This window comes from Arachis hypogaea, chromosome 5 (genome assembly GCF_003086295.3).
Source record: "Arachis hypogaea cultivar Tifrunner chromosome 5, arahy.Tifrunner.gnm2.J5K5, whole genome shotgun sequence".
NCBI classification, from domain to species: Eukaryota; Viridiplantae; Streptophyta; class Magnoliopsida; order Fabales; family Fabaceae; genus Arachis; species Arachis hypogaea.
Window position 1 is genome coordinate 66414907 of NC_092040.1, and position 24188 is coordinate 66439094.

Sequence of the window (24188 nt, forward strand, 5' to 3'; positions counted from 1 at the left end):
AGAAGTCTGGAGTCACAACAATAAGAAATGAGCAAGGAGAACTTCTGACAACCACAGTGCAGAACGCATGGAGAGTTTGCATTGACTACAGGCGTCTCAACCAAGCCACTCGTAAGGATCATTATCCCTTGCCATTCATTGATCAGATGGTTGATCGCCTGTCAGGTAAATCTCACTATTGCTTTCTAGATGGTTATACAGGTTATTTTCAAATCCATATAGCTCCTGAAGATCAGGAAAAGACTACTTTTACATGTCCTTTTAGGACATATGCTTATAAAAGAATGCCTTTTGACTTGTGTAATGCACCAGCTACTTTCCAAAGGTGTATAATGAGTCTTTTCTCTGATCTCATTGAGATTTGTATGGAAGCTTTTATGGATGACTTTAGCATTTATGGTGATCCATATAGTCCTTTCTAAAGTATTGGACAAGTGTGTTAGTTCAAACCTTGTTTTAAATTTTGAAAAGTGTAATTTTATGGTAAAATAAGGTATTGTTCTAGGACATGTTATTTCTGAAATTGGTATCTCTGTAGACCCAGCAAAGGTAGATGTTATTTCTAGTTTACCATACCCTTCCTCTGTGAGGGAAGTCCGTTCGTTCCTTGGCCATGTAGCTTTTTACAGGAGATTCATTAAGGACTTCAGTAAGGTAGCACTACCCTTATCTAGACTACTGTAGAAAGACATTGAGTTCGAGTTCAGTGAGGATTGCAAACAAGCGTTTAATAAGCTAAAGACCGCCTTAACTCAAGCTCCGATTGTGAGGGGACAGACTGGAGTCAACCATTTGAAATCATGTGTGACGCCTCCAACCATGCAGTAGGAGCAGCACTGGCTCAACATGAAGGTAACGACCCTTTTGTAATTGCTTATGCATCTAAGACTTTAGATGCTGCTCAATCTAATTACACTACTACTGAAAAAGAGCTTCTATCTATTGTTTTTGCTCTGGATAAATTCTGAGCCTATTTACTTGTTACTAAGGTAGTAGTGTACTCAGACCATGCAGCTCTAAAATATTTATTAGCTAAAAAGGAGTCTAAACCAAGGCTAAAACGTTGGATGCTACTGCTACAAGAATTTGATCTGGAAATTAAAGATAGGAGTGGTAACCAAAATTTAGTGGCTGACCACTTGAGTCGTCTTGAGCACATTAAAGATGACTCCATTCTTATCAATGATAATTTCCCATTTGATAGCTTACAGGCAGTATCTGATGTAGCCCCTTGGTATGCACCTGTAGCTAATTATCTAGTTAGCCATACTTATCCTCCCGATTTCACTAAGCATCAGAGAGACAAGCTGAAAAGCGAGTCCAAAAACTATGTATGGGATGACCCATATCTATGGAGGTGTGGTGCTGACAAGGTAATTAGACGGTGTGTACCTCAATCAGAATTCCAGTCCATTTTAGAGGCCTGCCACCCATCTGAGAGTGGAGGACATTTTGGCCTTCAACAAACTGTTAGAAAGGTTTTAGACTGTGGATTCTGGTGGCCTACTCTTTTTAAAGATGCTGCTGACCTTTGTAAATCTTGTCCTCCATGCCAAAGGTTTGGTAATATATCCCAGAGGGATGAAATGCCTCAACAAATTATGCTTTTCTGTGAAATTTTTTATGTTTGGGGCATTGACTTTATGGGTCCATTTCCGAATTCTAATGGCCACCTTTATATGATGTTAGCTGTAGATTATGTTTCTAAATGGGTGGAAGCAATTCCTACCCGTACTGATGATGCTAACACCTCTTTGTTAGAAACCATATTATTTGTCGCTTTGGATCACCACGAGCAATCGTGAGCGATCAAGGCACTCACTTTTGTAATAGGAGACTAACAGGTTTACTAAAGAGGCATGGGATAATTCATAAAGTATCAACAGCCTATCACCCCCAGACTAATGGGCAAGCAGAGGTGTCTAACAGAGAGATAAAGCGCATACTGCAAAAGGTAGTCAAGCCTCATAGAAAGGACTGGAGCACCAGGCTCTAAGACGCGCTTTGGGCATATCGGACAGCATACAAGACACCGATTGGGATGAGTCCTTTCCGCTTGGTTTATGGAAAGGCCTGTCATCTCCCAATTGAGTTAGAACACAAGGACTTCTGGGCGGTGAAGGAATGCAACATGGACTATGAGAGAGCCGGAGCTGAACAGAAGTCGTAACTACAAGAATTAGAGAACCTTCACCTAGAAGCTTATGAAAACTCCAGGATGTATAAAGAGAAGGTGAAGGCTGTGCATGACAAGAGCATTAAGAGAAGAGAATTTCAACCTGGGGACTTAGTCCTACTTTATAACTCTAGAATGCGACTCATGCCAGGCAAGCTGAGATCCAGATGGGATGGTCCCTATCGAGTAGAGAGGGTGGAACCATACGGAGTCTTCCACTTGAGCCATCCTTCAAGCTCTGAACTTATCAAAGTCAACGGACATCGCTTGAAGTTATTCCATGGCAAAAAGATGGCAAAAAACCAGGAACTAGAGATCTTCCTCTTGGAAGATCCGCCCATAGCAGAAGACTGAGCTAGTAGAGCGTCCAACTTAAGGACGTTAAAGCAAAGTGCTGGGTGGGAGACAACCCACCATGGTATGATCGTTCCTTCCCCTCTCCTTATCTTCCCTTATCAATAACTCTTCTCAGTACTAATACCCATATTTTGCATCTCATATTGCATATTGCAAATATATATATATATATATATATATATATATATATATATATATATAGATATATAAAAGAGGGTGTTAAGGCATACAACGCGCCAGCGTCATTGATGCCCTCGCGTCATAGTGCCTTCGCAGCATTAAAGAAAAGAAACAGAGAGTTGTGCAGGAATATGGCTGGAGGCATGCCCCTGGCACCATTTGACCCACGCGTCTGCGTGGATGACGCAATCGCGTCATTTGTAAAATGGCCTCCCCACGTGTCCGCGTCACCCACGCGAATGCGTGGCTCTGCAATTCGACGTAAAAGGGTGTATGGCAGTAAGTTGCGCTGGAGCTGGGCTGCACCTGTGCTAGCCGCACAAGCCCTGCCGTGCGAACGCGTGCCCCACGCGTTCGCTCTGTTTTCTCCATTTGGCCATCCACGCGATCGCGTCAACCACGCGACCGCGTCACCCTGAAATTCGGCAAAACATATTTCACACAGAGAGTTGTGTGAGCGTGAAGCTGCCCTCGCGCCCCTAGCGCAAATCATATCACGCGTCCACGTGACCGACGCGTCCGCGTCATTTCCTTCAAGTGCTCTCCACGGGACCGCGTGCACCATGCACTCGCGTCGCTTGGGCCGCCCAACTCATTCAAATCTACCAGATTGTCTTATCTGTTCTTACCCCAATCCTATTTTCCCTCTTCTTCCTTCTCCCTTCTTCCTCTCTTCTACTCCCTCTTTTCCACCACCATTATCGAGGTTTTTCTTCTCTTCTTCCCTCCCTACTTTTTCATTCTTCTTCTTGTTTTCATGTTTTCTTTTTTCTTTCTCCTCTACTTTCCCTATCCATATTTTCTTTTTTCTTTCTTCTTCCTCCTATTGGTGTTGGTGATTTATTTGGGTCATTATTATTTTTTTTATGTTGCTTGTGAATTGTTTAGGACTTGTTTAACAGTTATATATTATTTTTATAGGGTTCCTTGCATGTTCAAGTTAATATTTTCCATACCTTATTTAACATGCATGCTATGTGTTTGTGAAAACGCCCATATGGCATTTTGCATTATTTTTAGATTTCTTTCAATCTACTACTCTAAATGCTTGCTTTTCACAAAACCCTTTTTCTACTTTATTAATTTTTATATAATTGTTATTACAAGCATATTGTTAGTTTGAAAGACTTGGTAATCTAACTTGGACATTGAATGCTTGATCTATGCTACTCATGCCTTTGCCAGCATGCCAATAAACACTTGGCATTTAACTGTCATCACATGCACTTGCTATATTTCCGTTGTTGATTTGTCACATGTAGTCATGACCATGTGTTCACATCATTATCCCTTCCTGTGCATTAATTACCACCTTTCCCACCTTTTCCTTGCTATAACCCTTGAAATATTCATGTCTTTACTTGTTTGCTTTCAGGATGGCCACCAAGAAAGGCAAGGAGAAAGCTACCCCCAAATCCACAGCAAGGAGAGGAACAAAAAGAGCATTAGTGGCAGAGCCATCTTCAACTGCAGTTAAGCCCTCAACAAAAAGAATTAAAAGGATTATAAAGGTCGATGAAAAGGAGAAAGCCTTCCCAGCAAAGGACGCTGCACGATTTCCCAATCGCTATTGTGAGAAAATGCTCCCCATTCTAGCAGCTCGGAATTACAATAATGAGCACCTTCTTATCCTTCCACCTCGTATTGCCGAATTTGTTGAGTCGCGAATTGCATAAAGACATTTGGGATTCCTACAGAGAAAGCCACGACAGGTTAATCTTTCTTGGGTAGTTGAGTTCTACTCCAATTTCCACCTGCCGACCCTACAGACTGTTTATGTTCGTCAGAAGTAAGTCCCCATTACAGAAGAGGCCATTCAGCGAGCCTTAGATCTTTCCCCTGCTCCAGAAGGATTAGACGCATTTCAAGAAGCCGCACTCAAGCGCCAGGCGTACAAATTTGACTAGGACGTTGTTCTCAGCGTTATCGCATAACCTGGCAACAGATGGATTTTTGGATACCATCGTTCCCGTTCTAAGGGAATATCGGCTTCTGCACTCACCTTGGAGGCTCACGTATGGGCACAGATTCTGTCCCATTACGTCTTTCCGAGCACTCTTGAGTCCTCTTTCACTGCAGACATGGCCATTCTACTATGGAGCATCCTCACAGACCAACCTCTAAATCTACCAAAACACATCCGGAATGCTATGGGACACGTGCAAATCGCGGGCAACCTACCTTTCCCCGCCTTGGTATCAGATCCTGTCTCAACAGCCGGAGTCTCCTACAGAGCTGGGGACACCAAAGCCATTCTTCCCCGGGATGATCAATACATCCCTAACGGAAGATATCTTAGGCCTCCACTAGCCACTACCAACCAGTCCGCAGAACATGCTGCAGACATTTCACCTTCTACTAGTCAGCTGCTGCATTAAATACTTGAGAGGTTGGACCGGCAAGACCCGAAAGTGAAGCTACGAGAGCGCCGCAACCACCGTCGATTCAAATACCTCAAGGAGTTACTCACAGGCAACCACAGACCTGACGAGGATGCAGGCACTCCGAACTCCACTTCTTTTACCATCACAGGGAGCTATGACGGTCCCGACTGTGGAGATACTGCCACCAGTCCACCCTTGTTCCTGACAGATGGCACCGAGGACGATGCAAAGCCTTAAGTGTGGGGAAGTCGGTTAGTACCTGACTTCCGGAGGTAATTCTTCCCCCCTAACACCAATTTCTTTTTCTTTAGAATAGAATAGATTGCATAGTAGTAGGTTAATTGCATGCATGTTCTACCTGATTGAAAAGATAATAAGTTTCTTTTAAGACCATATATTTTTTAAAAATTTTAATAATTTAAATCAAAACATTTATGTTAAATTTATTTGAAGTTGAAATAGGATTTTTGAGCTAAAAGAGCACACAACCCGTGAGACTTTGAGCCTAAATACATGGTTATACTATTTAACCATAAACATTTTTCTTTCTTGTGTTTACTTCTCTATGATTGTAATCTGAATTTTGTTTTATCCTATATGTCCAATGTTAATGTGTTATGTGCATGCATATGATTGATGCCATTGTTTGTTTAGCTCACGTATCCCAAATAAGCCGACCCTTTTAATTACCTTTGTTAACCACTTTGAGCCGTATTTAATCCCATTTGTTCTATATTTTACCACATTACTAGCCTTAAGCAGAAAAACAATTGAAAATCCTAATTGAATCTTTGGTTAGCTTAAGATAGAAATTGTGTGTTAACTGAGTATGGAAAAATTGTTGGAATAAAGGGTAATAGGAGAATATGTCATGATAAAACAAAGGGAATTTGGGTACCTATTGGTGGACGAAATTGTGATAAACAATAATGGCTCTTTGGCATGTGCCAAAAAGACTAACTCATCACTTTCTTTTCACAATTCCGTTCAACTTAACCAGCAAGTGTACTGGGTCATCCAAGTAATACCTTACGTGAGTAAGGGTCGATCCCACAGAGATTGTTGGTATGAAGCAAGCTATGGTCACCTTGTAAATCTCAGTTAGGCAGATTAATTGGTTATGGGTTTCGAAAATTAATAAATAAATAGAAAATAAAAAGGGATAGAAATACTTATGTACAGCAATGGTGGGAATTTCAGATAAGTATGTGGAGATGCTGTGCTCCTCTCGTATCTCTATTTTCTTATTACATTCATCCAATCCTTCCTACTCCCTTCCATGGCAAGCTGTATGTAGGGCATCACCGTTGTCAATGGCTACATCCCATCCTCTCAGTAAAAACGTTCCTATGCTCTGTCACAGCACGGCTAATCATCTGTCGGTTCTCAATCAGGTTGGAATAGAATCCCTTGATTCTTTTGCGCTTGTCATCACGCCAAGCCTTCAGGAGTTTGAAGCTCGTCACAGTCATTCAATCCCAGAATCCTACTCGGAATACCATAGACAAGGTTTAGACTTTCCGGATCCTCATGAATGCCGCCATCTATCTAGCTTATACCACGAAGATTCTGTTGGGGAATCTAAGAGATATGCGCCCGGCCTAAGGTAGAACGGGAGTGGTTGTCAGTCACGCGCGTTCATAGGTGAGAATGATGATGAGTGTCACGGATCATCACATTCATCAAAGTTAAGTGTAACATATATCTTGGAATAAGGATAGAAGAGAATTGAATAGAAAGTAATAATAATTGTATTGAAACTTGAGGTACAGCAGAGCTCCACACCCTTAATCTATGGTGTGCAGAAACTCCACTGTTGAAAATACATAAGTAAAAGGTTCAGGCATGGCCGAATGGCCAGCCCCTTGAATGTGATCAATAGCCTCCTAAGATGAAGAATAAAACAAAACTGAGACCAAAGATGTCTAATACAATAGTAACTTATCCTATTTATACTAGACTAGCTACTAGGGTTTACAAGAGTAAGTATTTGATGCATAAATTCAGTTCCGGGGCCCACTTGGTGTATGCTTGGGCTGAGCTTGATCTATCCACGAGCTGAGGCTTCTCTTGGAGTTGAACTCCAAGTTATAACGTGTTTTGGGCGTTCAACTCCGGATCATGACGTTTTTCTGGCGTTTAACTCCAAATAGCAGCATGTACTTGGCGTTCAACGCCAAGTTACGTCATCAATTTCCGAATAAAGTATGAACCATTATATATTGCTGGAAAGCTATGGATGTCTACTTTCCAACGCCGTTGAGAGCGCGCCAATTGGAGTTCTGTAGCTCTAGAAAGTCTATTTCGAGTGCAGGGAGGTCAGATTCCAACAACATCAGCAGTCCTTTTGTTAGCCTTTTTCAGAGTTTTGCTCAAGTCCCTCAATTTCCGCCAAAAATTACCTGAAATCATAGAAAAACACACAAACTCATAGTAAAGTCCAGAAATGTGAATTTAACATAAAAACTAATGAAAACATCCCTAAAAGTAGCTTGAACTTACTAAAAACTACCTAAAAACAATGCCAAAAAGCGTATAAATTATCCGCTCATCACAACACCAAACTTAAATTGTTGCTTGTCCCCAAGCAACTGAAAATCAATTAGGATAAAAAGAAGATAATATACTATAAATTCCAAAATATCAATGAATATTAATTATAATTAGGTGAGCGGGACTTGTAACTTTTTGCTTCTGAACAGTTTTGGCATCTCACTTTTTCCTTTGAAGTTTAGAATGATTGGCTTCTCTAGGAACTTAGAATTTCAGATAGTGTTATTGACTTTCCTAGTTAAGCATGTTGATTCTTGAACACATCTACTTATGAGTCTTGGCTGTGGCCCTAAGCATTTTGTTTTCCAGTATTACCACCGGATACATAAATGTCACAGACACATGACTGGGTGAACCTTTTCAGATTGTGACTCAGCTTTGCTAGAGTCCCCAGTTAGAGGTGTCCAGAGCTCTTAAGTACACTCTTTTTGCTTTGGATCACGACTTTAACCACTCAGTCTCAAGCCTTTCACTTGGACCTTCATGACACAAGCACATGGTTAGGGACAACTTGATTTAGCCGCTTAGGCCTGGATTTTATTTCCTTGGGCCCTCCTATCCATTGATGCTCAAAGCCTTGGATCCTTTTTACCCTTGCCTTTTGGTTTTAAGGGCTATTGGCTTTTTCTGCTTGCTTTTTCTTTTTCTTTCTATTTTTTTCGCCATTTTTTTCTTTTTATTTTTTTTCGCAAGCTTTTTCTTGTTCACTGCTTTTTCTTGCTTCAAGAATCAATTTCATGATTTTTCAGATCATCAATAACATTTTTCTTTGTTCATCATTCTTTCAAGAGCCAACAGTTTTAACATTCATAAACAACAAGATCAAAAATATGCACTGTTCAAGCATTCATTCAGAAAACAAAAAGTATTGTCACCACATCAATATAATTAAATTAAATTCAAGGATAAATTCAAAATTCATGTATTTCTTGTTCTTTTGAATTAAAACATTTTTCATTTAAGAGAAGTGAAGGATTAATGGATTTTATTCATAGCTTTAAGACATAGTTACTACATACTAATGATCATGAAGTAGAGACACAAAACATAGATAAACACAATATTCAAACTCGAAAACAGAAAGAAATAAAAACAAGGAATGAATCCACCTTTAGTGGCGTCTTCTTCTTGAAGGACCAACAATGTCCTTAAGCTCTTCTATGTCCCTTCCTTGCCTTTGTTGCTCCTCCCTCATTGCTTTTTGATCTTCTCTTATTTCTTGGAGAATGATGGAGTGCTCATAATGTTCCACCCTTAATTGTTCCACATTGTGGCTCAAATCTTCTAAAGAGGTGTTGAGTTGCTCCCAATAGTTGTTAGGAGGAAAGTGCATCCCTTGAGGCATCTCAGGGGTTTGTTGATGATGAGCTTCCTCATGCATCTCTTGAGAACCGTGAAGGGTCTCTCTTGCTTGCTCCATCCTCTTCTTGGTGATGGGCTTATCCTCTTCAATGGAGATGTCTCCTTCTATGATAACTCCAGCTGAGTAACATAGATGGCAAATAAGGTGAGGAAAAGCTAGCCTTGCCATGGTGGAGGACTTGTCAGCTATTTTGTAGAGTTCATTGGAGATGACCTCATGAACTTCTACTTCCTCTCCAATCATGATGCTATGAATCATGATGGCCCGATCCACAGTAACTTCAGATCGGTTGCTAGTGGGAATGATGGAGCGTTGAATGAACTCCAACCATCCTCTAGCCACAGGCTTGAGGTCCAGTCTTCTTAGTTGAACTGGCTTGCCTTTGGAGTCTATTCTCCATTGGGCTCCTTCCACACATATGTCTATTAGGACTTGGTCCAACCTTTGATTAAAGTTGACCCTTCTAGTGTAGGGGCATTCATCTCCTTGCATCATAGGCAAGTGAAACGCCAACCTCACATTTTTCGGACTAAAATCTAAGTATTTCCCCCGAACCATTGTGAGATAATTCTTTGGATTCGGGTTCATACTTTGATCATGGTTCCTAGTGATCCATGCATTGGCATAGAACTCTTGAACCATTAAGATTCCGACTTGTTGCATGGGGTTGGTTAAGACTTCCCAACCTCTTCTTTGGATCTCATGTCAGATCTCCGGATACTCATTCTTCTTGAGCTTGAAAGGGACCTCAGGGATCACCTTCTTCTTTGAGGAGCTCAAGCACTCCATAGGATCTTCAAGAGGAAGAACAAGCCGCCATCACTAAGGTGGACCCGTTCTTTAATTTCCTTGTTCTTTATTTTCTGTTTTTCGAATTTTAGTGCTTATGTTTATCTATGTTTGTGTCTTGTGATCATTAGTGTCTTAGTGTCTATGCCTTAAAGTTATGAATGTCCTATGAATCCATCACCTCTCTTGAATGAAAAATGTTCTTAATTGAAAAAGAGAAAAATTGCATGAATTTTGAATTTTATAACAGTTTAATTATTTTGATGTGGTGGCAATACTTTTGTTTTCTGAATGTATGCTTAAACAGTGCATATGTATTTTGAATTTGTGGTTCATGAATGTTGGCTCTTGAAAGAATGATGAAAAAAGAGACATGTTACTGAGGATCTGAAAAATCATAAAAATGATTCTTGTAGCAAGAAAAAGCAGTGAATACAAAAAAAAGAGAAGGAGAAAAACGAAAAAAAATTCGAAAAAAAGTAAGAAAAATAAAGAAATAAAGTTGTGATCCAAGGCAAAATGAGTGTGCTTAAGAACCCTGGACACCTCTAATTGGGGACTTTAGCAAAGCTAAGTCACAATCTGAAAAGGTTCACCCAATTATGTGTCTGTGGCATGTATGTATCCGGTGGTAATACTGGAAGACAGAGTGCTTTGGGCCACGGCCAAGACTCAACAAGTAGCTGTGTTCAAGAATCATCATACTTAACTAGGAGAATCAATGACACTATCTAGATTCTGAGTTCCTAAAGAAGCCAATCATTCTGAATCTCAAAGGATAGAGTGAGATGCCAAAACTGTTCAGAGGCAAAAAGCTAAAAGTCCCGCTCATCTAATTAATACTGATCTTCATAGATGTTTTTTGAATTCATTGCATATTCTCTTCTTTTTATCTTATTTGATTTTCAGTTGCTTGAGGACAAGAAACAATTTAAGTTTGGTGTTGTGATGAGCGGATAATTTGTACGCTTTTTGGCATTGTTTTTAGTATGTTTTTAGTATGATCTAGTTAGTTTTTAGTATATTTTTATTAGTTTTTAGTTAAAAATCACTTTTCTGGACTTTACTATGAGTTTGTGTGTTTTTCTGTGATTTCAGGTATTTTCTGGCTGAAATTGAGGGACCTGAGCAAAAATTCACCGATTCAGAGACTAAAAAGGACTGCAGATGCTGTTGGATTCTGACCTCCCTGCACTCGAAGTGGATTTTCTGGAGCTACAGAAGCCCGATTGGCGCGCTCTCAATGGCGTTGGAAAGTAGACATCCTGGGCTTTCCAGCAATATATGATAGTCCATACTTTGCCCAAGATTTGATGGCCCAAACCGGCGTTCAAAGTCACCCTCAGAATTCCCAGCGTTAAACGCCGGAACTGGCACAAGAATGGGAGTTAAACGCCCAAACTGGCATAAAAGCTGGCGTTTAACTCCAAGAGAAGTCTCTACACGAAAATGCTTTAATGCTCAGCCCAAGCACACACCAAGTGGGCCTGGAAGTGGATTTTTATGTCATTTACTCATCTCTGTAAACCCTAGGCTACTAGTTTTCTATAAGTAGGACATTATACTATTGTATTTTCATCTTGGCTCTTCTGGTTCCCTCTTTGGGGCCGAAGCCAATGATCACTATTATCACTTATGTATTTTCAATGGTGGAGTTTCTACACACCATAGATTAAGGTGTGGAGCTCTGCTGTACCTCGAGTATTAATGCAATTACTATTGTTCTTCTATTCAATTCCGCTTGTTCTTGTTCTAAAATACCACTTGTTCTTCAACTTGATGAATGTGATGATCCGTGACACTCATCATCATTCTCACCTATGAACGTGTGACTGACAACCACCTCCGTTCTACCTTAGATTGGGTGGATATCTATTGGATTCCTGATACACGATGCATGGTTGATCGCCTGACAACCGAGCGCTCGCCTGACAACCGAGCCAGCCATTCCGTGAGATCAGAGTCTTCGTGGTATAGGCTAGAACTGATGGCGGCATTCAAGAGAATCCGGAAGGTCTAAACCTTGTCTGTGGTATTCTGAGTAGGATTCAATGATTGAATGACTGTGACGAGCTTCAAACTCCTGAGGGCAGGGCGTTAGTGACAGACGCAAAAGAATCACTGGATTCTATTCCGGCCTGATTGAGAATCGACAGATGGATAGCCGTGCCATGACAGGGTGCGTTGAACATTTCCACTGAGAGGATGGGAGGTAGCCACTGACAACGGTGAAACCCTTGCATAAGCTTGCCATGGAAAGGAGTAAGAAGGATTGGATGAAGACAGTAGAAAAGCAGAGAGACGGAAGGGACAAGCATCTTCATACGCTTATCTGAAATTCCTACCAATGAATTACATAAGTATCTCTATCTTTATCTTTATGTTTTATTCATCATTCATAACCATTTTATTCATCTTTATCTTTATCTTCATACTCGTGTAAGGTTTATTACTTGGACGACCCAGTACACTTGCTGGTTAGTTGTGTGAAGTTGTGATAAAGAAGTTAGATTGCAATTGTGCGTACCATGTTGATGGCGCCATTGATGATCACAATTTCGTGCACCATGTTTTTGGCGCCGTTGCCGGGGATTGTTCGAGTATGGACAACTGACGGTTCATCTTGTTGCTTAGATTAGGTATTTTTTTTCTTCAGAATTCTTAAGAATGAATTATAGAGTTTCATGATGATCTATTGAAGTCTGGCTGGCTGTGAAGCCATGTCTAATTTCATTGGACCGAGGTTTCAACTTATCATCACAAGAGCATGTTGATTTCTATCAATCTTGCTGTTGGAGCAGTGATCTGCTAAGGCTTGGCTGGCCATTGGCCATGTCTAGTGTTTTGGACCGAAGCTTTCTTTGAAAGCTTGGCTGGCTGTGAAGCCATGTCTAATTCCTGGACCGGAGTCTTAGACTAAACATTGCATGATTCCTGGAATTCTCATTAAGAATTTTGATATCTTTATTTTCTTTTCCACTTAATTTTCGAAAAAAACCAAAAAAATTACAAAATCATAAAATCCAAAAAAAATTTCTTGTTTGAGTCTAGTGTTTCATGTTAAGTGGTGTCAATTGCATGTTTTTGTTCTTTTTGCATTCATGCATGTGTCTTCATCAATCTTCAAGTTGTTCTTGATGGTTATATTGCTCTGATTTTTAAAATTCTCTTGACTTGAGTGTTTTATGTGTCTCATATGCATTCTCATTTTGTTAGTGTCAGTAGTATACAAACTGCTAAGTTTGGTGTCTTGCATGCATTGTTATTTGCTTTTAGTTGCATTTTGATTGTTCTTTAAAAATCCAAAAATATTTTTAATTTGTGTCTTTTCAAGTCAATAATACAGAGAATTGAAGATTCAGAACATACAGCAGAGGAATTGCACAGAAAAAGCTGGGCGTTCAAAACGCCCAGTGAAGAAGGGCAAACTGGCGTTTAAACGCCAGCCAGGGTGCCTGGCTGGGCGTTTAACGCCCAAAAGGGTAGTAGTTTGGGCGTTAAATGCCAGAATGTGCACCATTCTGGGCGTTTAACGCCAGGATGGCACAAGAGGGAAGATTTTGTTTTCAAATCAAAATTTTTTTTTTAGTTTTCAAAATCTTTTCAAATCAAATCTTTTCAATCTAATCTTCTTCAAAATCAATTTCTTTCTATTTTTAAGGATACTTGCTATCAATTAATGATTTGATTCAACATATCAAGTATGTTACCTTTTCTGTTGAGAAAGGTTTAATGTTTGAATCATATCTTTTCTTGATAGCCAAGTCATTAATTTTCAAAATCAGATCTTTTTAAAATGTTTTTCAAATCATATCTTCTCAATCACATCTTTTTCAAAATAGTTTTCAATAAAATCTTTTTCAAAAATCACTTGATTTCTTTTCCACTCTTATTTTCGAAGATCAATTAAAGTTTTTCAAAATGTTTTTAAAATCTTTTTAATCTTTTCGAAAATTACTTCCCCTCTTCTCACATCCTTCTATTTATGGACTAACACTATTCTTTAATGCACAAATCCGAACTCCATCTTCTTTGATAAGTTCGAATTTTCTACTTCTGCCTTCTATTTTTCTTTTCCTCTGACACCTCAAGAAATCTCTATACTGTGACATAGAGGATTCCACATTTTCTTGTTCTCTTCTCTTTCTTATGAGCAGGAGCAAAGACAAAAGCATTCTTGTTGAGGCTGACCCTGAACCTGAAAGGACCTTGAAGCGAAAGCTAAGAGAAGCTAAGGCACAAATCTCTGTAGAGGACCTAACAGAAATCTTCAAAGAAGAAGAACCCATGGCAGCCGAAAACAACAACAATGCCAACAATGCAAGGAAGGTGCTGGGTGACTTTACTGCACCTATTCCCGACTTTTATGGGAGAAGCATCTCTATCCCTGCCATTGGAGCAAACAACTTTGAGCTTAAGCCTCAATTAGTTTCTCTAATACAACAGAATTGCAAGTTCCATGGACTTCCATTGGAAGATCCTCATCAGTTCTTAGCTGAGTTCTTGCAAATCTGTGACACTGTCAAGACTAATGAGGTTGACCCTGAGGTCTACAGACTTATGCTATTCCCTTTTGCTATAAGAGACAGAGCTAGGACATGGTTGGACTCACAACCTAAAGAAAGCCTGAACTCTTGGGAAAAGCTAGTCAATGCCTTCTTGGCAAAGTTCTTTCCACCTCAAAAATTGAGTAAGCTTAGAGTGGAAGTCCAAACCTTCAGACAGAAGGAAGGAGAATCCCTCTATGAAGCTTGGGAAAGATACAAAAAATTAATCAGAAAGTGTCCCACTGATATGCTTTCTGAATGGAGCATCATAGGTATTTTCTATGATGGTCTCTCTGAACTATCCAAAATGTCTTTGGATAGCTCTGCTGGAGGATCTCTTCATCTGAAGAAGACGCCTACAGAAGCTCAAGAGCTGATTGAAATGGTTGCAAATAACCAATTCATGTACACTTCTGAAAGGAATCCTGTGAACAATGGGACTAATCAGAAGAAAGGAGTTCTTGAGATTGATACTCTGAATGCCATATTGGCTTAGAACAAAATATTGACTCAACAAGTCAATATGATTTCTCAAAGTCTGTCTGGAATGCAAAATGCACCAAGCAGTACTAAGGAAGCTTCATCTGAGGAAGAAGCTTATGATCCTGAGAACCCTTCAATGGAAGAGGTGAATTACATGGGAGAACCCTATGGAAACACCTACAATCCTTCATGGAGAAATCATCCAAATCTTTCATGGAAGGATCAACAGAGACCTCAACAAGGTTTCAACAATAATAATGGTGGAAGAAACAGGTTTAGCAGTGGCAAGCCTTTTCCATCATCTTCTCAGCAACAGACAGAGAGTCCTAAGCAGAACACCTCTGACTTAGTAACCATGGTCTCTGATCTGATCAAAACCACTCAAAGTTTCATGACTGAAACAAGGTCCTCCATTAGAAACTTGGAGGGACAAGTGGGTTAGCTGAGTAAGAAAATTACTGAACTCCCTCCTAGTACTCTTCCAAGCAATACAGAAGAAAATCCAAAAGGAGAGTGCAAAGCCATCAACATGGCCGAATTTGGAGAGGAGGAAGAGGCAGTGAACACCACTGAGGAAGACCTCAATGGACGTCCACTGGCCTCCAATGCGTTCCCTAATGAGGAACCATGGGAATCTGAGGCTCAAAATGAGACCATAGAGATTCCATTGGACTTACTTCTGCCATTTATGAGCTCTGATGAGTATTCTTCCTCTGAAGAGGATGAGTATGTCACTGAAGAGCAAGTTGCTAAATACCTTGGAGCAATCATGAAGCTAAATGACAAGTTATTTGGAAATGAGACTTGGGAGGATGAACCCCCTTTGCTCACCAAAGAATTGGATGACTTGTCTAGGCAGAAATTACCTCAAAAGAGACAGGATCCCGGGAAGTTTTCAATACCTTGCACCATAGGCACCATGACCTTCAAGAAGGCCTTGTGTGACCTAGGGTCAAGTGTAAACCTCATGCCTCTCTCTGTAATGGAGAAGCTAGGGATCTTTGAGGTGCAAGCTGCAAAAATCTCACTAGAGATGGCAGACAATTCAAGAAAACAAGCCTATGGACTTGTAGAGGATGATCTGGTAAAGGTTGAAGACCATTACATCCCTGCTGATTTCATAGTCCTAGAGACTGGGAAGTGCATGGATGAATCCATCATCCTTGGCAGACCCTTCCTAGCCATAGCAAAGGGTTGTGATTGATGTTGATAGAGGAGAATTGATCATTCAAGTGAATGAAGAATCCTTTGTGTTTAAGGTTCAAGGATATCCCTCTGTCATCATGGAGAGGAAGCATGAAGAGCTTCTCTCAAAACAGAGCCAAACAGAGCCCACAGTCAAACTCTAAGTTTGGTGTTGGGAGGCCACAACCAACTTCTAAGTTTGGTGTTGAACCCCCACATTCAAACTCTAAGTTTGGTGTTGGGAGGTTCCAACATTGCTCTGAGCATTTCTGAGGCTCCATGAGAGCCCACTGTCAAGCTACTGACATTAAAGAAGCGCTTGTTGGGAGGCAACCCAATGTTATATTTTATCTATTTTCCTTTGTTATTTTATGTTTTTTGTAGGTTGATGATCATGAGAAGTCACAAAATCAATTGAAAAAGCAAAAACAGAATGAAAAATAGAAAGAAAAATAGCACACCCTGGAGGAAGAACCTGCTGGCGTTTAAACGCCAGTAAGGCTAGCAGATGGGCGTTTAACGCCCAGTCTGGCACCATTCTGGGCGTTTAACGCCAGAAAGGGGCACCAGACTGGCGTTAAACGCCAGTAAAGGGCAAGAACTTGGCGTTAAACGCCAGAAAGGGGCACCAGCCCGGCCCGGCGTTTAACGCCAGATTTGGCACAAAGAGCAATTTTGGTTGCCACTTGGTGCAGGGATGACTTTTCCTTGACACCTCAGGATCTGTGGACCCCACAGGATCCCCACCTACCCCACCACTCTCTCTCTTCTTCACCCATTCACCAATCACCTCAACACCTCTTCCCCAAAAACCCTTCACCTATCAAATCCCATCTTTCTCTTCACCACTCACATCCATCCTTCATAAAACCCCACCTACCTCACCATTCAAATTCAAACCACTTTCCCACCCAAACCCACCCTCACATGACCGAACCCTACCCCTCTCCCCACTCCTATATAAACCCATCTTCACTCCTTCATTTTCACACAACCTAAACACTACTTCTTTCCCTTTTGGCCGAACCACATAGCCCCCTCCATCTCCTTCATTTCTTCTTCTTCTACTCTCTTCTTTCTTCTTTTGCTCGAGGACGAGCAAACCTTTTAAGTTTGGTGTGGTAAAAGCATTGCTTTTTGTTTTTCCATAACCATTTATGGCATCCAAGGCCGGAGAAACCTCTAGAAAGAGGAAAGGGAAGGCAAAAGCTTCCACCTCCGAGTCATGGGAGATGGAGAGATTCATCTCAAGGGTGCATCAAGACCACTGATGAGCGGATAATTTGTACGCTTTTTGGCATTGTTTTTAGTATGATCTAGTTAGTTTTTAGTATATTTTTATTAGTTTTTAGTTAAAATTCACTTTTCTGGACTTTACTATGAGTTTGTGTGTTTTTCTGTGATTTCAGGTATTTTCTGGCTGAAATTGAGGGACCTGAGCAAAAATCTGATTCAGAGACTGAAAAGGACTGCAGATGCTGTTGGATTCTGACCTTCCTGCACTCTAAGTGGATTTTCTGGAGCTACAGAAGCCCAGTTGGCGCGCTCTCAACGGCGTTGGAAAGTAGACATCCTGGGCTTTCCAGCAATATATGATAGTTCATACTTTGCCCAAGATTTGATGGCCCAAACCGGCGTTCAAAGTCACCCTTAGAAATTCCAGCGTTAAACGCCGGAACTGGCACCAAAATGGGAGTTAAACGCCCAAACTGGCATAAAAGCTGGCGTTTAACTCCAAGAAGAGTCTCTACACGAAAATGCTTCATTGCTCAGCCCAAGCACACACCACGTGGGCCCGGAAATGGATTTTTATGTCATTTACTCATCTCTGTAAACCCTAGGCTACTAGTTCTCTATAAGTAGGATCTTTTACTATTGTATTTTCATCTCGGTTCTTCTGGTTCCCTCTCTGGGGCCGAAACCAATGATCACTTTTATCACTTATGTATTTTCAACGGTGGAGTTTCTACACACCATAGATTAAGGTGTGGAGCTCTGCTGTACCTCGAGTATTAATGCAATTAGTATTGTTCTTCTATTCAATTCCGCTTGTTCTTGTTCTAAGATACCACTTGTTCTTCAACTTGATGAATGTGATGATCCGTGACACTCATCATCATTCTCACGTATGAACGTGTGACTGACAACCACCTCCGTTCTACCTTAGATTGGGTGGATATCTCTTGGAGTCCTGATACACGATGCATGGTTGATCGCCTGACAACCGAGTGCTCGCCTGACAAACGAGCCAGCCATTCCGTGAGATCAGAGTCTTCGTGGTATAGGCTAGAACTGATGGCGGCATTCAAGAGAATCTGGAAGGTCTAACCTTGTCTGTGGTATTCTGAGTTGGATTCAATGATTGAATAACTGTGACGTGCTTCAAACTCCTGAAGGCGGGGCGTTAGTGACAGACGCAAAAGAATCACTGGATTCTATTCCGGTCTGATCGAGAACCGACAGATGGATAGCCGTGCCGTGACAGGGTGCGTTGAACATTTCCACTGAGAGGATGGGAGGTAGCCACTGACAACGGTGAAACCCTTGCTTAAGCTTGCCATGGAAAGGAGTAAGAAGGATTGGATGAAGGCAGTACGAAAGCAGAGAGACGGAAGGGACAGCATCTTCATACGCTTATCTGAAATTCCTACCAATGAATTACATAAGTATCTCTATCTTTATCTTTATGTTTTATTCGTATATCATTCATATCCATTTGAGTTTGCCTGACTGAGATTTACAAGGTGACCATAGCTTACTTCATACCAACAATCTCTGTGGGATCGACCCTTACTCGCGTAAGGTTTATTACTTGGACGACCCAGTACACTTGCTGGTTAGTTGTGCGAAGTTGTGTTTATGCCATGGTATTGAATACCAAGTTTTTGGATTCATTACCGGGGATTATTTGAGTTGTGAAAAGAAGAGATCACAATTTCGTGCACCAACCACTTCTATGAAGTTGTGGCCTTGAAGAAGGTGATCCCCGAGGTCCCTTTTTCACTCAAAAAGAGTGAATATCCGGAGATCCGACATGAGATCCGAAGAAGAGGTTGGGAAGTTCTTACCAACCCTATTCAACAAGTCGGAATCTTAATGGTTCAAGAGTTCTATGCCAATGCATGGATCACCAAGAACCATGATCAAAGTGTGAACCCGGATCCAAAGAATTGGCTTACTATGGTTCGGGGGAAATACTTGGATTTTAGTCCGGAAAATGTAAGGTTGGCATTCAACTTGCCTATGATGCAAGGAGATGAACATCCTTACACTAGAAGGGTCAACTTTGATCAAAGGTTGGACCAAGTCCTCACAGTCATCTATGAAGAGGGCGCCCAATGGAAGAGAGATTTAAGAGGAAAGCCGGTTCAATTGAGAAGGCATGACCTCAAGCCCGTGGCTAGAGGATGGTTGGAGTTTATCCAACGCTCAATCATTCCCACTAGCAACCGGTCCGAAGTTACTATAGACCGGGCTATCATGATTCATAGCATCATGATTGGAGAAGAAATAGAAGTTCATGAGGTTATATCCCAAGAACTTTATAAGGTGGCAGACAAGTCCTCTACCTTGGCAAGGTTAGCCTTTCCTTATCTCATTTGTCACCTCTGTTATTCAGTTGGAGTTGACATAGAGGGAGACATCCCCATTGATGAGGACAAGCCCATCACTAAGAAGAGGATGGAGCAAACAAGAGACCCCTCTCATCATCAAGTCCCTGAGATGCCTCAAGGGATGCACTTTCCTCCACAAAACTATTGGGAGTAACTAAACACCTCCCTAGGAGAATTGAGTTCCAACATGGGACAACTAAGGGTGGAGCACCAAGAACATTCCATCCTCCTCCATGAAATTAGAGAAGATCAAAGAATCATGAGAGAGGAGCAACAAAGACAAGGAAGAGACATTGAGGAGCTCAAGCACTCCATAGGATCTTCAAGAGGAAGAACAAGCCGCCATCACTAAGGGGGACCCGTTATTTAATTTCCTTGTTCTTTATTTTCTGTTTTTCGAATTTTAGTGCTTATGTTTATCTATGTTTGTGTCTTGTGATCATTAATGTCTTAGTGTCTATGCCTTAAAGTTATGAATGTCCTATGAATCCATCACCTCTCTTGAATGAAAAATGTTCTTAATTGAAAAAGAGAAGAATTGCATGAATTTTGAATTTTATAACAGTTTAATTATTTTGATGTGGTGGCAATACTTTTGTTTTCTGAATGTATGCTTAAACAGTGCATATGTCTTTTGAATTTGTGGTTCATGAATGTTGGCTCTTGAAAGAATGATGAAAAAGGAGACATGTTACTGAGGATCTGAAAAATCATAAAAATGATTCTTGAAGCAAGAAAAAGTAGTGAATACAAAAAAAGAGAAGGAGAAAAACGAAAAAAAATTCGAAAAAAAGTAAGAAAAAGAAAGAAATAAAGTTGTGATCCAAGGCAAAATGAGTGTGCTTAAGAACCCTGGACACCTCTAATTGGGGACTTTAGCAAAGCTGAGTCACAATCTGAAAAGGTTCACCCAATTATGTGTCTGTGGCATGTATGTATCCGGTGGTAATACTGGAAGACAGAGTGCTTTGGGCCACGGCCAAGACTCAATAAGTAGCTGTGTTCAAGAATCATCATACTTAACTAGGAGAATCAATGACACTATCTGGATTCTGAGTTCCTAAAGAAGCCAATCATTCTAAATCTCAAAGGATAGAGTGAGATGCCAAAACTGTTCAGAGGCAAAAAGCTAAAAGTCCCGCTCATCTAATTAATACTGATCTTCATAGATGTTTTTGGAATTCATTGCATATTCTCTTCTTTTTATCTTATTTGATTTTCAGTTGCTTGAGGACAAGCAACAATTTAAGTTTGGTGTTGTGATGAGCGGATAATTTGTACGCTTTTTGGCATTGTTTTTAGTATGTTTTTAGTATGATCTAGTTAGTTTTTAGTATATTTTTATTAGTTTTTAGTTAAAAATCACTTTTCTGAACTTTACTATGAGTTTGTGTGTTTTTCTGTGATTTCAGGTATTTTCTGGCTGAAATTGAGGGACCTGAGCAAAAATTCACTGATTCAGAGACTAAAAAGGACTGCAGATGCTGTTGGATTCTAACCTCCCTGCACTCGAAGTGGATTTTCTGGAGCTATAAAAGCCCAATTGGCGCGCTCTCAACGGCGTTGGAAAGTAGACATCCTGGGCTTTCCAGCAATATATGATAGTTCATACTTTGCCCAAGATTTGATGGCCCAAACCGGCGTTCAAAGTCACCCTCAGAATTCCCAACGTTAAACGCCGGAACTGGCACAAGAATGGGAGTTAAACGCCCAAGCTGGCATAAAAGCTGGCGTTTAACTCCAAGAGAAGTCTCTACACGAAAATACTTCAATGCTCAGCCCAAGCACACACCAAGTGGGCCTGGAAGTGGATTTTTATGTCATTTACTGATCTCTGTAAACCCTAGGCTACTAGTTTTCTATAAGTAGGACATTATACTATTGTATTTTCATCTTGGCTCTTCTGGTTCCCTCTCTGGGGCCGAAGCCAATGATCACTATTATCACTTATGTATTTTCAACGGTGGAGTTTCTACACACCATAGATTAAGGTGTGGAGCTCTGCTGTACCTCGAGTATTAATGCAATTACTATTGTTCTTCTATTCAATTCCGCTTGTTCTTGTTCTAAGATACCACTTGTTCTTCAACTTGATGAATGTGATGATCCGTGACACTCATCATCATTCTCACCTATGAACGTGTGCCTGACAACCACCTCCGTTCTACCTTAGATTAGGTGGATATCTCTTGGATTCCTGATACACGATGCATGGTTGATCGCCTGACAACCGAGCGCTCGCCTGACAACCGAGCCAGCCATTCCGTGAGATCAGAGTCTTCGTGGTATAGGCTAGAACTGATGGCGGCATTCAAGAGAATCCGGAAGGTCTAAACCTTGTCTGTGGTATTCTGAGTAGGATTCAATGATTGAATGACTGTGACGAGTTTCAAACTCCTGAGGGCGGGGCGTTAGTGACAGACGCAAAAGAATCACTGGATTCTATTCCGGCCTGATTGAGAACCGACAGATGGATAGCTGTGCCGTGACAGGGTGCGTTGAACATTTCCACTGAGAGGATGGGAGGTAGCCACTGACAACGGTGAAACCCTTGCATAAGCTTGCCATGGAAAGGAGTAAGAAGGATTGGATGAAGACAGTAGGAAAGCAGAGAGACGGAAGGGACAAGCATCTTCATACGCTTATCTGAAATTCTTACCAATGAATTACATAAGTATCTCTATCTTTATCTTTATGTTTTATTCATCATTCATAACCATTTGAGTTTGCCTGACTAAGATTTACAAGGTGACCATAGCTTGCTTCATACCAATAATCTCTGTGGGATCGACCCTTACTCGCGTAAGGTTTAATACTTGGACGACCTAGTACACTTGCTGGTTAGTTGTGCAAAGTTGTGATAAAGAAGTGAGATTGCAATTGTGCGTACCATGTTGATGGCGCCATTGATGATCACAATTTCGTGCACCAGTAGTCCCCATTCAATTGAAGGACTAATTCACCTCTATTGATATCTATCACAGCTTCTGCTGTGGCCAGGAAAGGTCTTCCAAGGATGATGCATTCATCCTGTTCCTTCCTAGTGTCTAAGATTATGAAATCAGCAGGGATGTAAAGGCCTTCAACCTTTACTAACACGTCCTCCACTATTCCATAAGCTTGTCTCAATGACTTGTCTGCCAATTGTAATGAGAACAAGGCAGGTTGTACCTCAATGATTCCCAGCTTCTCCATTACAGAGAGTGGCATAAGATTTATCCCTGACCCCAGATCACATAGAGCCTTTTCAAAGGTCATGGTGCCTATGGTACAAGGTATTAAGAACTTGCCAGGATCTTGTTTTTTTTTGAGGTAGAGTTTGCTGAATCCAGGTATCTAGGTCATTAATGAGCAAGGGAGGTTCACTTTCCCAAGTCTCATTGCCAAACAACTTGGCATTCAGCTTCATGATAGCTCCTAAATATTGAGCAACTTGCTCTTCAGTCACATCTTCATCCTCTTCAGAGGAAGAATAGTCTTCAGAGCTCATGAATGGCAGAAGGAGATTTAGTGGAATCTCTATGGTCTCTGTATGAGCCTCAAATTCCTTTTGATCCTTAATAGGAAACTCCTTCTTGCTTGAAGGACGTCCTAGGAGGTCTTCCTCACTAGGATTTTTGTCCTCCTCCTCCCTTGTGCATTCGGCCACATTGATCACATCAATGGCCTTGCACTCTCCTTTTGGATTCTCTTCTGTATTGCTTGGGAGAATACTGGGAGGAGTTTCAATGACTTTCTTACTCAGCTGGCCCACTTGTGCCTCTAGATTTCTCATGGAGGATCTTGTTTCATTCATGAAACTGAAAGTGGCCTTTGACAGATCAGAGACTAAATTGGCTAAATTAGAAATGTTTTGTTCAGAATTCTCTGTCTGTTGCTGAGAAGATGATGGATATGGCTTGCTATTGCTCAGCCTATTGCATCCACCATTGTTAAAGCCTTGTTGAGGCTTTTGTTGATCCTTCCATGAGAAATTTGGATGATTTTTCCATGATGAGTTATAGGTGTTTCCATAAGGTTCACCCATGTAATTAACCTCTATCATGGCAGGGTTCTCAGGATCATAAGCTTCTTCAGAAGCTGCCTCTTTAGTACTGTTGGATGCATGTTGCCATCCATTCAGACTTTGAGAGATCATGTTGACTTGTTGAGTCAACACTTTGTTCTGAGCCAATATGGCATTCAGAGCATCAATTTCAAGAACTCCTTTCTTCTGAGGTATCCCATTATTCACGGAATTCCTCTCAGAAGTGTACATGAATTGGTTGTTTGCAACCATATCAATGAGTTCTTGAGCCTCTTTAGGCATTTTCTTTAGGTGAATAGATCCACCTGCAGAATGGTCCAATGACATTTTCGAAAATTCACTTAAACCATGATAAAATATATCTAATATGGTCCATTCTGAAAACATGTCAGATGGACATCTTTTGGTCAGCTGCTTGTATCTTTCCCATGCTTCATAGAGGGATTCACCATCTTTTTGTTTGAAGGTTTGAACATCCACTCTCAACTTGCTCAGCTTTTGAGGAGGAAAGAATTTATCCAAGAAGGCAG

The 24188-nt window shown here is 40.8% G+C and overlaps 2 non-coding genes across 2 annotated transcripts; one reads left to right on the plus strand and one right to left on the minus strand.

Moving 5' to 3' along the window:
- Positions 1-14494: 14494 nt before the first annotated feature.
- LOC112805087 (small nucleolar RNA R71) lies at positions 14495-14602 on the minus strand. Its single transcript, XR_003203697.1, has one exon. It is a non-coding gene; the product is annotated as a small nucleolar RNA R71 (small nucleolar RNA).
- A 9441-nt stretch (positions 14603-24043) lies between these two features.
- LOC112804789 (small nucleolar RNA R71) lies at positions 24044-24147 on the plus strand. Its single transcript, XR_003203405.1, has one exon. It is a non-coding gene; the product is annotated as a small nucleolar RNA R71 (small nucleolar RNA).
- The last annotated feature ends 41 nt before the right edge of the window (positions 24148-24188 follow it).